Source organism: Ambystoma mexicanum, chromosome 10 (assembly GCF_040938575.1).
Source record: "Ambystoma mexicanum isolate Mex_15411 chromosome 10, UKY_AmexF1_1, whole genome shotgun sequence".
Classification (NCBI taxonomy): domain Eukaryota; kingdom Metazoa; phylum Chordata; class Amphibia; order Caudata; family Ambystomatidae; genus Ambystoma; species Ambystoma mexicanum.
Window position 1 is genome coordinate 699,140,132 of NC_090932.1, and position 13,710 is coordinate 699,153,841.

A 13,710-nucleotide genomic window follows, 5' to 3' on the forward strand; every position below is an offset into this window, starting at 1 on the left:
CAGGTAAGTGTTCCTGGGAGGGATTCTGTTCTGTCCCACCCACCTGCACCAGGGTCAGAACCCTCAATGGGGATGTCAGTGTTGGCAGCTACGCCTTTGGTGGTTACGGATGCAGGGTCACACTCCGCGACATCTGATCCTGTTCCTGGGCCAGCAGATCAGAGGGGGAATGCAGTCCTGCAGCCTCAGGCAGTGCCGGCACAGCAAGGCGCATTTCGCCTTGCCCCAGACAGGTGTGGTGCCCGCCGACATGGTGGCCGTACGCCACCTGGCAATACCGCATGGGAGCAATCCATTAACGGTATGGCAACCCAACAGGCAGCATCATCAGAGATGATGGCTCAGGCCATGGATAGGGCGGCCACTTCCATTGTCCCCCCCGAAAGGCTGATGGAGCGACTACAGCAGGCAACCAACTCCATCTGCCAGTTACACAGGGAGGACATGTTGGCGTCCAACAGGGACAGGCGGGCGGCACTGGCGACTCTGCAGGAAGCCATCTCCATAGAGTCCCAGGGCCACAGGGAAGCCCTGAGGCTGGAACTCCTTCACCTCAGGACGACTCTTGTTGAGCTTGAGGCTTCAACAAACCGAAGGACAGAACAGCAGCTGGAGCATCTCACCCGTATGCTCTCAGCTGAGATGCAGGCAACTAGGGCGGAGGTCTGGGCATCCCGTGAGTTGTTGCATGGGGACCTCTGCACACTCATCCTCCAGAACGAGACCTACCACACATGCATCCTTGCAGCCATGGAGGAACAGACTAGGGCCTTGCGTGGGCTGCCTCCCATAGTGCCACCACCTCCGGATGCAGCTGCACAGGGTGATAATAGCGACAGCAGTGATACTCCCACAATAGGGTAGCCGTGTGGGCCATGAGCCCATGGAGGTGTTTTTTTTTCGCAAGATCCACAGAGGTGGGTTTTGGTGTGCACCCTGTCCTCGGACCTCCTGGGTGGCCTCCCCAACCCCCCCGGGCCCATTAATGGCCATTTTTGATTTATTTTTTTTTTAAACATTTTTTTCCTTTTTTTTTTTTTGGGACAGTGGCCCTCATTACGACCCTGGCGGAATTCGGAAAACGATGGCGGAAATGCAATACCGCCATCGAATAGCGCTCGGTGCGACTATGACCCGTCACCGCAAAGTACGATGCCATTAGCGACACCGTAGTGAACGCCAACGCTAACTGCACCAAGCACGCGCGCGCGCGCCATGCCAAACCGTAAACACCACCATGGCGCAACGGTACGCCAATTCCGACCCCAGCGGACATGTACCTAACGCCATCAAGCATGGCGGAATGCACCATTCCGCCATGGTGAGAAGTACGGCATCGCGAATCAACCGTAAACGGCCCCACTGACTGCCCGTACACCGCTCCCTGCCCACAAAGTACAACTCCCCGTAGGTGCAACGAAGCCACAATGCAACCAGTGAAATGCACAAGTCACCCATGCATGCCAACGAACAAATGAACCTCAAGAGGGGCCAATGGGAGCTGCAGGGCACAGATGGCACGAATACAGAAGCCATCCCAATGGACATGACCACAGTCCCCCACCAAGAAACGCACGCAAACACAGGCACCTGTGACCAGCAATATTCAGAAAATCACAACATTCCACCAGTCCACCTGGCTGACCGGCATCTGTCACACAAAACCCAATCCCCCGCCCCTGAGCATGACAACATTCAAACTGTCATATTGGCAGCCCCCATCCCTGACCTCACGGCCTTCGTAGGCAAACGCGCCCAGTACAGTACCACGCAACTAAACTCCGAAGCTGGAACCCAGTGCAGATCTCCTCACAATACATCGCTCCCCAAATAGGAATATGCCACATCACTTGCAAAGAAGAACGCTACACGGCCCATATCAGAATAGAATTTTAATGCACATCAATATCACCAAGCCCATACAGCCATCAGGCCATGAACTCCAAAACACATTTCACCATTGTGGGCTGCATCCGCAAGAAATGACCAGCCACTACTCGTGTGACGCCCCGTTCCCTCATGGTACACAGAGCCACATACACGTACGAAAAGGCAACATGGAAGCGCACAGAACCGCAGGGCCGTCCCAATGGGGAGGCACTAGTCCAGCTGAAAGGCCGAAATGTTGCTCCGAGCCACCAGTACTGCGTAAGGGCATGTGGCCCATTGGCGATCGTCCCATAAGATCGTAATGCTGCTCCACTGATTAACACGAAGCAGCAGGTGTCGGGAGTAAAATCCATCTGCAGGAGTGGCATACAGATGGCAGTGGCAAAAGGGGAGGAGATACCTGTCAACCAAAAGAAAAGAAACAGAATAGAATGGCCATCAGAACTACATTCGAACAACTCACTTCAATGATCACACTAGATCCACAGCCATATGCATGCAAGCCCACTCCAAAGGATCATCACCACCCCAAAACCACTTGCGAATCATAACTATCAATATCGAGGTGAAAACACCATCACAAACGAGTGTACCTGTGCATGCGCCTGTGAAAACAGAATCCTTCAGATGGGATTGGTAACGTGCATGGACACAAGTGTCTGAAGGCGCGTCGAGACAGGGAGGGCTCAACAAGGCCAGATAGACGATGGTCCCACTATGGCAGCCCTGCATCACATAGCGCAGGGGGGGCGGACAGATCCCAAGAAGCCCTGTACATGGCAAACACTGTATCAAATCACCTGCCCATGCATCCATTCATCATTCCCTCATCCCGTAATGAAAACGCCTGAATATTTACTCACATAACATTAGAAATATCCATTGAGTCTGTGCGTTATGCAGCCTGCAAAATCCACAGTGCCCCAGCCCGTAATTCCAGTCTAGTGAAGTAACATGTATTTGGGAACGTCCTGCCTTATCGTCCACTACGCAATTGCGCATCCCATACTATTCATATCAATCATAGCATTCTCGCCATGGCCCCTGTCCCAAGGACATTGAACAATAGAACGTTATATTTGCAGTCAGACCTGTGGGCATCTCCTCGCCGCTAGCTGAATACCGAAAGCGCCGCCCTTCGAATTCCTCATTTGCAACATCACGTCGAAGAGGCATCTGTGGCCGTTTGAAAACACTAATTAATCCATCGAGTGCGGCTGTGTGTGAAAATGGCAACTGCCTTCACCCACGAATGGGACGCCCCGCCCGTCGTTGCAACTCGGTACAGTGATGAATGAGGGCCCACCGTTACTCGAGTACTACGTTCCACTGACCCTTCACAACTCTGTTCGCGACTGCACAGATAGTATGTGAAACAATGGGACCACAACAGAATGAACATATCAACCAATGTTACACGGCCATCGGGTACAAATACATGATTGCAATAGCAAGATGCCATTCCACGAATTGCAGCGTTGTGCGCGGGACGTGCTCGGCCAAAGGGGAGAGCAGTTTGCACAGGTGGAATGAATCACCACAGGTGGAGGCCATTCAGCCTGGAAACACATAAATTGCACAGCCAGTCTCCTCCCACAACCACACCGAAATGCTACCGGCAGGACTCGCGATGTTGGCCCTGGGGGACCTGATAGCACTGCAAGTACTCCAACTCCAAGAAGAAGACGAACACCAACTACAACCGGCCGCACGGAGGAGACGCAGGAGGAGGAGGAGGCCAAGGCAGGGCCAGCAAGGGCCGCCAGCACAGCCACTACCACCACGCAGGCAGCCCGCAATCCCACGCCTCCGAGCACATCCGTTCAATCTCACTGATGAGCAGATCCACACCCTCTACCGTCTGGACCGGGACACCATAACCGCCATTGTGGACATGACACAGGCTGACCTTGTCAGCATGATAGATAGCCCAACCGCCATCCCACCCCTACTGAAGGTGGTGTCTGTACTCCACTTCCTGGCCACAGGCACCTACCAGCACACAGTCGGACAGTTGCATGGCATATCACAGCCACTGTTCTCACGGACACTATTGCAAGTGCTCGATGCCCTCCTGCAGCACGCAGACGACTACATCTCTCTACCACGCTCGGAGCAGGAAATTACCAACACAAAAGTGGGATTCCATGCACTTGCCGGCATACCGGGTTGCATTGGTGCCATCGACTGCACCCATGTGGAATTGGTCGTCCCACATGCCATGGAGGCCCAGTACCGCAACCGAAAACAATTTCATTCCCTGAATGTACAAATGGTGTGTGACTCCAACAGGATCATTACACATTGTTGTGCCCGATTCCCTGGATCAACCCATGATTCTATGGTCTTGAGGAACTCAACAATACCACGCTACATGGAGCGACACGCAGGGAACAGATCCTGGCTACTCGGTGAGTCTCATTTCATGCATGATGATGTGGGGTATGTGATGCGGCAATGACCTGGCAGGAAGGGGGGGGGGTGCGTACGTAGCAATGGCATTCCACATAATTCGTTTATCGTCCACATACAGGTGATGCCGGATATCCACTGAAGAGATGGCTCCTCACACCAGTCCGGAACCCACGGGACCAGCATGAGGAGGACTACAACCATGCCCACTCACGTACCCGTGTAGTCATTGAACAGGCATTCGGCCTACTGAAGACCCGTTTCCGCTGCCTCAGCAGGTCTGGCGGGGCACTCCTGTACCGCCATGAGAAGGTTGCAAAGATGGTGATGGCATGTGTCATGCTCCACAACATGTGCGTACGTAGAAATGTGCCCATGCCCCCTGACGCAGAACTGCAAGCACCTGAAGATGGTCATGATGAGGGTGGGGATGTGGCAGCACCTCAAGGAGTCTGCGAGGCACCGGAGGCCCGTGACATTCGTCAGCATCTCATTGATGTATGCTTCTAGCACTCACGCCTGGTGGCTGATACATGGACACGGGACTCGTGGCACTGTGTGTGTCTGGGACATGCACAATATGGACTGTACGCCTATGATGGCCTAGTACACAAAGATCAATGTCCACACATCTCATTGGTTGATCGTGCACTTTTTATGGCATATGTGATATCATGTTGTACACCCTATCGACCCGCCACCCAAGTGAGCCCAACACACCCCCTCCACCCTCCTACCTCCCCCCCGAACACCAGTGTCCAAAGATGCTCATTGTCAGTGGGCAGTCGCTATTGCAAGCCCCCTCTGCGGGTATCAGGGGCACCCCTGCCTGTGGAGTGCAGGTTCCTCCCAGATCTACGTTGGGGGCTGCCCTGGACGGAACTTGCAACGGATGATGTCTCTGCCTGCTCACGTCCATGCATGTCCCTAAGGGTTTGCGAGAGCTCAGTGAGCACACGGCGCACTGCGGCAAGTTCGGCACATACGTCTTTGGACGTCGCATGCAGTTCCCCCCTCAGGCTCTCGGTGCTTCTCTCCATTTGGACTCTCAGGCTCTCGGTGCTACTCTCCATTTGTGCCCTTAGTGTCTCTGTGCCTCTCTCCATTTGTGCCCTAAGTGTCTCAGTTGATGTTTCTATGTCTGCCTTAGTGCCCCCACATTCATCGGCATGGTCCTTGAGGAGCGTGGCCAGTTGCTGCTGTTGCACGATTAACTGGTCGAGGGACTGTTGCCTCTGCTGGGCCATGGCCATTTGCGGGGGTGTCACAGAGGGGCTGTTGTCCTCATGTTGCCCTGCCACAGGGCTTGTGGGGGATGGCCAGTCGTCGTCTTGTGGGTGCCCCTGCGTGGTATCCTCATGTAGTACGGGATGGAACAGACAGGGGGATTGGGACAGATCATGGATGGATCTGACTTCGACATCCCCGTCTTCTGTGTCGGAGCATGCTGCCATCAATGGGGTGTCACCTATGGTGCTGCTGCCACCGGAGGCAGTGCCTTCTGTGGCATCCGTTGGGGGGACCTGTGGTGGTGGTGTTGTGGGCATGCTGGCTGCTGGGGTGCCTGTTGATGTTCCCTCCTGTGTGCTGCCACCTGATTTGTGCTGCTGCCGTGTCTTGATGCGTGCAGCTGAGGTGGAGGGTCTTTGGCCGTCGGTCTTGGCCCTCTTTGCAGGTGTGCTGGTAGGGGTGTCCTGCAGCTCGTCGTTTGGATCGGACCCTGTGGTGGAGTAAAGGAGGGCGAGGGTTATTGGTGGGTCTGTGGGAATTGGAATGGCATTGTATCACATGCATTGGGGTGGTACCTGAGGGTGATTTGGGTCGGGGCCTTGGAGGTGCTTCCATTTGTGTGTGGAGTGAGGGTGCAGTTGTTTGGCAGCCTGCAGTTAGGGTGTGCCTGCTGCACGTGTAGTGCGTGTTTTAGGGGTTTTTAATTATTTATGTATTTATTGTGGGTTTTAACGTGCGCTATCAGGCCAATGTGTGTGGACGTTCTCCTGGACATGTGTTTCTGTTGCACTATGGGGACACATGGTGCTTCACATGGATGGACTTTGTGGTTTTGGCATTGTTTTATTAGGCCCACCTACCTGAATCTTCGGATGTCTGCACTCCTTTCTCCATCCCTCCGACTCCCTCTATGGTCTCCATTCCGATGGTGGAGGCACAGATTTCTTCCCAGGGGGTCAGCTTGATTGGTGATTCCGACCCTCCCCCGGTGGCTGTGGCAATGTTGCGGTTGGCAGAGAGTATGCTGCGGACGCGTATCCGCAGGTCGTCCCATCGCTTACGGCATTGCTGTGGGATGCGGGGTGCGGTCCCCACCGCACTTACCCGCTGTGCCACCAGAGCCCATATGGCCTTCTTGTTTGCGAGTGCCGTCCTGGTCATTTGCGTGGAGAAGACGACGGCAGCATTCTCCTGGAGGGTCTCTGTTAGCACGGTGAGTTCCTCACGGGAGAAGTGGACCTGCCGCTTGCGGTCGCACGCTTTCTTCGCTACTTTTCCCATTTTTCTTGGTTTCGCTAGGGTGGATGACGGGTTGGGTTGTGTCTCAGGGTGGTGATTTTAGTGGTTGTGTGGTTTTAGTGGTTTTATAGGTGTACGGCGGGTTGTTTCCCGTTCCGGGCCCGTGTTTTAACTTCCGTTTCCGTATATTTCCGGTCACCGTACTTTACGGTAGGCGCACACTGCGGTGTCCGCTGTGATGGGTGGCGGTATTGCACCTAGGGCGCCGTACGGCGGCGGTGTGGGCCGTTTTGGGGTCATTTCCGCCATCGCGGACTTTGCACTTCCGCCATGCCGTGGTGCTCGTGCCCGATGGGTCGGAATGGGCCGCACTTTGCTCCTTCTTGCAATGGCGGAAACGCTATTTACGCTGTGGCGGTCCGGTCAGTCACTTTCCGCCAGGGTCGTAATGAGGGCCAGTGTGTTGCCTTGTGTGGCTCCCGGGGGCATACGCTGCATTGTGGCTGGGCACATGCAGGCTTGTCATGTATTTGGTTCAGATGCTTGGGTTTTTTTCACACACACCCATTCTGCTTCCCGTTTCCATGGGCTTGCAAAGGGTGTGCCCAAGTGACATTGACGTACATGGTGACATTGGACTCCCACTACATGTGTGGGTAGTCTAGTCAATACTGTGTATACATTCCTAGTGCATATTGCTGTTGTGTTGTACACTGCATGTTGCATTGATGTGTAACTCATCATCCATGTCTACCTCCTAATTTGCAGGTCCTTTCCTCATGTCTACACAAGGCCCTCTAATTTGGAGATGGGGTCCATGTTGGCAGCAGTGCACCGACAACTCTACATGGCAGCAACACTGTACAGTTGGAAGTGGTGGGAGTGCAGGCATTTCCAGGTGGTGAGACTACTGATTCCTTACATTTGTAATGTCATGTTAATGGTAGTTTTGAGGGTCAGTAGCTGATAAGTGTTATTGCCAAATACCTGCTCAAGTGTGTTGTTGGTCCTGCATTACTGTGAGCATTTCAGGTGTAGCGAGTTTCAATTAGAGACACTGTACTTTGTGACACTTGTGTCATGTTGTGGGGATTACTTTGTTTACCTGCACATAGCATGACATGGCACGGTGTGTCGTGTGGCGGTGCTGGGGATGGGTTGGGTGACATGGCACTGTCCTCATGTTGCATTTTGCAAGTGGGTATTCATTTTAGCTGCATGAATGTGTTTTTTCACGAAACTGCATTGGTGGTGTCTGTGTAGGTAGGGATGCACACATTGTAACACTTCCAGGTGAACAATCTCAGGCTGATATGGTTTTGACGGTTGATTCGCCAGACATTCAGGATCAGTGTCAGGTTGAGTCATCATTGATTGTAAGATGGTATGTGCCAGGGCAGTGTGCACTCCACAGGGGTGTGATTTCTATGTGAAGTAATTAGCCACTAGCTGTGTACGGGCTGCCTCCCACGTGCCCTTTCCCCTCCCATGTGCAGCGGGCGTGCATGTGGTTGGGGATGTGGGGGCACCACCATGTCCACGGCCAGGCCCCGGCGTGTTGCAACGTTGTGCAGGACACATGCTGCCACTATGATCCTGCACACTACTGGGGGAGTGTATAACAGCTGCCCGCCAGAACGGTCAAGGGAGCGAAAGCGTGACTTAAGCACTCCGAATGTGCGCTCCACTATGCCCCAGGTTGCAATGTGGGCTGTGTTATATCTTACCTCGGGTGGCGTGGTGGGGTTCCGAATTGCCGTCATCATGTGGGGGCTGAGAGGGTAGGCACTGTCCCCTGTGGAGGTGGTGATGGGTATCATTGGTGGGGTTGTGACCTTGCTCAGTATCTGACATGCATGCATGTGCAGTGGCATACATACTCACCAAGCAGCCATGTATCGCGATGCCGCCCAGCTTCTAGGTCCCGGCTTAGGGTGGACATTCGGTAAATGAAGCTGTCATGGGTGGACCCGGGATAGTTGGCATATACTGAGGTGATGATTCCCTTGGCATTACATACTACCTGCACGTTGATGGAATGCCAGTGCTTGCGGTTCCTATAGATGTGCTCAGATGCCCTGGGGCGACGTAGAGCCACATGGGTGCAGTCAATGGCACCTAGCACTTTGGGGAATCGTGCCACACCGTAAAAATCCAGGGCGGCAGCATGCCTTTCTGCAGGTGTTCTGGGCAGGTATATGTGCCTGCGGACTGATGGGCGTGCAGTGATGATGTTCAAGACCTGGTGTAGGCAGCGTGACTGCGTGGCCTGTGACACCCCACCCACTATGGCACTTGTCTGCTGAAATGATCCAGTGGCTAAGAAGTGCAGTACATTGAGGAACATTGAGGACCTTCTCCATGGGGCTGAGTGCTTGGGAGCACAGGGTGGGTGATGCAAGGTCATCCTCCCACTCACTCACCAGGTCCAGTATTATGTGTGGTGGAAACCTGTACCTCCCATACACCTGGTCATCAGGCATCCCGAAAAGGCTGGTTCTGGGTGTGAAAATTCTGGCCCTGACTATCCTCCTCCTCCTCCTTTGGTAGCCCACGGCCACTGCTGCTAGGAACGGTATATTCATCCTGGCATCTGAGCTTGTTAGTTTTTTGCGCGCAAATGTATGCGTCGCGGGTCGACGTATGCCTGCTTCCTACTGGTGTACGTGTTTCTTTGCGCGTGTTGTAGGCGAGTGTGTGAAACTTCCCATGCACCCCTGAAATCCAGTACCCAGGCCAATAGCGTGTGGAAATTTCCGCGCACCCCGGAATACACGTGCACTGATGTACTCGCGTGTGTAAGTGCCCGCGCACCCCTGAAATACACGTACATAGGCCAATCGCGTGTACGCGCACTTTTGTCCAATTACACGCGATGACACTCTGACGTGCAGCCTTTCCACGCGTGCTCCAGCATCACGTGCTATGAGGGAAACACCCGTGCGGGTCATGTCACAGACGCGCTTACGCGCTGAGGGCCTTTGGTCCAATAGAATCGCGTATGCGTGGTGACGCGCTTACGCGCTGCGGGCCTTTGGTCCAATAGAATCGCGTATGCGTGCTGACACGCTTACGCGCTAAGGGCCTTTCCTCGAATTTCACGCTGACGTGCAGGATTTTCACGTGCCAAATCACTCCGTATCAAGCTGGCCACGCGAAAACACACGGAAGACCACGCTCCTGCCCAGAAGGCCGAATTGCTGCCCCCCAGTGCCCCGAGCAGCCTCCCACGTGCCATCTGCTGCTGCCTGCCTGCCTGCTGCCACCGTGCCCTGCCATTTGGTGCCTGCACATCAGCCATCTGCAGGGGTCCAGTTGCTGTGTCCACCCCTGCTGGAACAGAAGACTCCCGACTGGGATAACATCGCTCCACAGCCCAGCCCCAGGACCCAGTTGCCCACCCACTCCTGCCTCTGGGGTTGCCATGTCGGGCACTTCAACATCTGGCACCAGTGGCAACCCCAGGCCAGAGGGGCAGAGGGGCACCAGCTTCACTGCCACCGAAGTTGGTGTCCTGGTGGAGCATGTCCTGGGGCAGTATGATGCCCTCTTTGGATTGACCCGCGCCAGCAAGGAAGGACGGGAGAGGATCTGGGCCGACTGTGTGGTTGCCATCAACGCGGAGGGGGTGGCAACCCACGACGTCCAGAAGATCAAGAAGCGCTGGGAGGACTTGAGGTCCAGGAACCTCGTGAAGGCCCGGCGCCTCGTGGAGGGGGGCCGGGGCCGCATGAGTTCTATCCAGATGAGGGTCCTGGAACACGTACGCCCAGCGCTCCACGCCCAGATCCTTGAGAGGGAGACCCGTCTGGAGTTGAGCGGTAAGTGGCCAAGCATTGCTGTGTGAGACAGGGCATGTTGTGGTGTGCTGGTTGTCTGATACTTGCCTGTATGTGTGACATAGGCCATGTATGCATGTATGTGTGCAGGGACATCATGGTAATGCATGTGCGACCAGTCATGTGTGAACCACATGGTTGTTTCATGTGTTGAAATGCGACATGGGGAGCCCTATGCAGATTTTACACATGAGAGCATGCCAGTCTCTGTTCCTGGACATGGGTGGGGGTGAGGGATGGGTGCTGATGCCAGGTACATATATGGTAGCCATGTCTGTGTGCCTGACCTGCGTGTCTGTGACTTGTGAATGCCATGGATGCATGACACATGTGTGTGACAATGCACAGATTCACTGATGCAGCCTAGTTATCCTTGTATTCGCTGTGTTTGGGGTGTATGAGGCCAGATGGATGTGACTGAGGTGAAGTGTGTGCATGTGATAGGCATGACCCATGATGCATGTGAGTTCCATATCATTGTATGTTTCAAGAGTTCATTGGACATGTATGGAAATGTCCATGGCATGCACCATGCCTGTTACTGTGTGTGCTTTTCCTGGACTGACCCATGTGTTGTGGAGGGACATGATGGAAGTGTACTTTGACAGTGGTACTCATCTGCTATTGCTTCCTGTCTAGGGGACCATTGTACAGTACCCTGATGCTTGTGTTCTATGTTTCCCTCTACGCAGCGGCTAGTGAAGAAGAGGGCGGAGACGGCGCTGTGGAGCAAGGCGGTTGGGATGCCCCCACGGCTGCAGCAGAAATGGTGGGTGAGCCCCCACAGGGGCCTGCTACGGCGGAAGACAGTGAGGAGCCATCCAGGTTGGTGTTTCCACAGAGGAGGAGGAGGCCGCCACTGAGGCACACATGGGGCCTGGTGGGGGCATCCCTGCTGGTGCAAGTGGTGCAGTCCAGGGGCAGGGGCAGGAGGCAGCACAGGTCACCGTGGAGGGGCCTGTGCATGTCGCTGTCCCTGAACCTGTGAGTGCACCACCATGCACCAGCAGGGATGCCCCGTCCCAGGCCAGTCCGCAGGTAGAGGGGATGTCCATGTCACCTGACTCCCCTCCACCTGTGGACGAGGGGACCCGTGGCCGTATGGAGAAGGTCCTGATTGGGGTCGCGATGCACGCAGGTGCAATTCGTGATGACGTGCATGCTTCCCGGGAGGAGCATGCACGTCATCACGAAGAGCACCGTGCCGACGTGGCCCAATTGGGATCTTCCATGTTCAGGGGTTTCCTGCATATGTCGGCCAATCTGGCGGCCCTCTCCTCCTCTGTGGAGGCTATAAGCCGGTCGTTCTCCTTGCCATCTTCTGGCCCAGATGCCACCAGGGCCCCCTGTGGACCTGCCCTGACCAATGCACTCAACTTGGTGGGGATCCCATCCCTGCCACCGTCGGGAGTCGGAGGTCCAGCAGGGGTGGACACCACAGCAACTGTACCCCAGCAGATGGAGGATGTGCCGGCATCATCAGACAGGGCACGTGCACGACGGCGTCGGTGGATTCCATCAGCCTGGATGCCGTCGTGCTGGCAGAGGCAGTTGCGTCGGAGGCAGCAGCAGAGTCAACGTGGGAGGCATCATGGCTCGGGGCCATTAACATCGGAGGGGCAGGCATCGGCCGGAGGGCAGGAGGACCCAGGACAGGAAATGTCTTCCGTGTGGCTGCGGTTGGGCCAGCAGATAGGTGCGGAGCGGTGGCGGACGGAAGAGGCGCGGCTCACGATGGTCAGGGCGGAGAACTCCATGCGGAGGGCCCTGAGGCGGGCCGAGTGCCTCGAGGCAATCCGCATGGGGTTGGAGGAGCAGATGGCGTCGTCCCTGCAGACCCTCGGGGCCATGGAACAGGACCGCCTCCGGGACATAGACGAGGAGTTTGATGATGCCCTGGCCCGGAACACCACGGAGTGAGCCGCTGGACTTGCCCGCCGCCTTTGTATATAGTTCTTTAGTTTTAGGTTTCCTTTGTTTCTTCTTATGATTTGGAGTCGATGGACACTGCTCCACTTTTTGTATATAGTTGCATTTTAGTTAGGGTTTTTTGTAGGTTTCCTTTGTTCAGTTGGGCTCATGGACCCTTGGATGTTTTGTACATAGTTCTTCATTGGATTGTTTTTTTTTTTTTTATTTATTCACCATGGAGCAATGGTCATTGCATTTATTTTTCTCTCTCGGATTGATTTTATTTTTAATGTGACTTTGGACAACATTTTTTTGGATTTGGATTTGTAGTTTTGATTTTTTTGGACGGACATGCAGCTTATCTTTTTTTCATTGCCATTGTAGTTTGTTTCATTTCATTTGCATTCAATTTTTTGTAATACAATTTTGTTTTCATACTTCACTGTGTGGTATCATCTCATTGGTTTCATGCATGTCATGTTGGGTGTTTTCCCATTCAATTGCAACCATTGCGTGTGACGGACATGGGTTCATTTGCTTTATGAACATTGGGGGTGTAACATGTAATTTCCATTTCCATGTGGGTGAATGGGTTACTTGGTAGGGCCTTTTGGCTGTGGAGGCTGACCATAACGCACATGATTGGGGATTGTGAGGACCTGGGTGCAGGGGGACATGAGTGGGGGCCTGGTGGAGGGTGCCCCTGGATGCTGGGGGGGTGGGGGTGGTGGGAGACATGAGTGGGGGCCTGGTGGAGGGTGCCCCTGGATGCTGGGGGGTGGGGGTGGTGGGAGACATGAGTGGGGGCCTGGTGGAGGGTGCCCCTGGATGCTGGGGGGTGGGGGTGCAGGGGGACATGAGTGGGGGCCTGGTGGAGGGTGCCCCTGGATGCTGTTGGGTGGGGGTGCAGGGGGACATGAGTGGGGGCCTGGTGGAGGGTGCCCCTGGATGCTGGGGGGTGGGGGTGCAGGGGGACATGAGTTGGACATGAGTGGGGGCCTGGTGGAGGGTGCCCCTGGATGCTGGGGGTGGGGGTGCAGGGTGACATGAGTGGGGGCCTGGTGGAGGGTGCCCCTGGATGCTGGGGGGTGGGGGTGCAGGGGGACATGAGTGGGGGCCTGGTGGAGGGTGCCCCTGGATGATGGGGGGTGGGGGTGCAGGGGGACATGAGTGGGGGCCTGGTAGAGGG